Source organism: Priapulus caudatus, unplaced genomic scaffold, assembly GCF_000485595.1.
Source record: "Priapulus caudatus unplaced genomic scaffold, Priapulus_caudatus-5.0.1 Scaffold148, whole genome shotgun sequence".
NCBI lineage: Eukaryota > Metazoa > Priapulida > Priapulimorpha > Priapulimorphida > Priapulidae > Priapulus > Priapulus caudatus.
In genome coordinates, this window is record NW_014577209.1 from 466,018 (window position 1) to 467,188 (window position 1,171).

Here is a 1,171-nt window from a genome sequence, read left to right on the forward strand (position 1 = left end):
CTATACTATACTATACTAGTTAGCTATACTAACTATGGGCTATTCTATGCGCTATGCCTATGCTATGGCTATGCTATGCTATGCTATGCTATGCTATGCTATGCATCTGCATGCTATGGTATGCATGCTATGGCTATGCATGGCTATGCTATGCTATGCCTATCTGAATCTATGCTATACTATTTCTATGGGCCATAGCCATGCATGCCATTCCCATGCCATACCAATACGCATACCATACCATAGCCCATACCATACCATACGCATACCATACCATACCATACGCATACGCAATAGCCATACCATCCATACATAGCCATACCAAAAACCATACCATAAGCATACCATNATATAAAAACGCAATATGTTTTTTTATTCTTAGCCCACGTGTTTTTCGATGATGCTATGAAGTGGGATAAGGAGACCGGCGAGAAGCGTGTAGTCAATGATTTCGTGAGGACGCTTATTGAGAGTGTAAATGATGCTGTAAGGTACACGTACGCCTAGCTATGATACCTCTTATTGTATGTCTTATTAAGAGTCACATTGACTCTGTGTGCCCTAAATAAAGTAGTAATGTTGATTCTTGAAATGACGACGTCGCATTTCATTATTAGGTAACATAGCGGGATCTCGTGACAAGCTCAACATACTAACAACAACAAAACAATAGATTAGTTATTGACACTCATTAGTAGGTTTTTTAAATTAAAATTTTATTCCCCTATAGCCATAAAGGCGATAAAATTTATATGATGAACTAATCGCATTATGCATGTTCTCACCGTATTATTTTTAAGGGCCGTGACAGGGTCTAATATAAAACGGCTCGGTTTTAAGAAGTATCCATCACCTTACGGCGGTAAAATAGAATGGGTGCTACCCGGACAAAATAAGCTGATATGCCATCTCAAAGACAAGGAAAAGATCCGCCACAAAAAGCGGTGGAGCCAGGTATATATAACCACGTTTTACGGACATTCATACAGATAATAGTACGAGAGAATGCAGTTACTGTGGTCAATCGCTGTACCATCTTGAATTAGTCAGGTGCTATATATGTTTGTATATATATATATATATATATATGTGTGTGGGGAGGGGGCGGTGCGTGCGTGTGTGCGTGCGTGCGTGCGCGTGTGCGTACGTGCGTGCGTGCGTGCGTGCATCC

At 40.6% G+C, this 1,171-nt stretch overlaps 1 long non-coding RNA gene across 1 annotated transcript; it reads left to right on the top strand.

Annotated features, from left to right (window-relative positions):
* The first annotated feature begins 408 nt into the window (after window positions 1–408).
* LOC106806219 lies at window positions 409–863 on the top strand. The gene is made up of 2 exons (XR_001393514.1): window positions 409–491; window positions 801–863. It is a non-coding gene; the product is annotated as an uncharacterized LOC106806219 (long non-coding RNA).
* The last annotated feature ends 308 nt before the right edge of the window (window positions 864–1,171 follow it).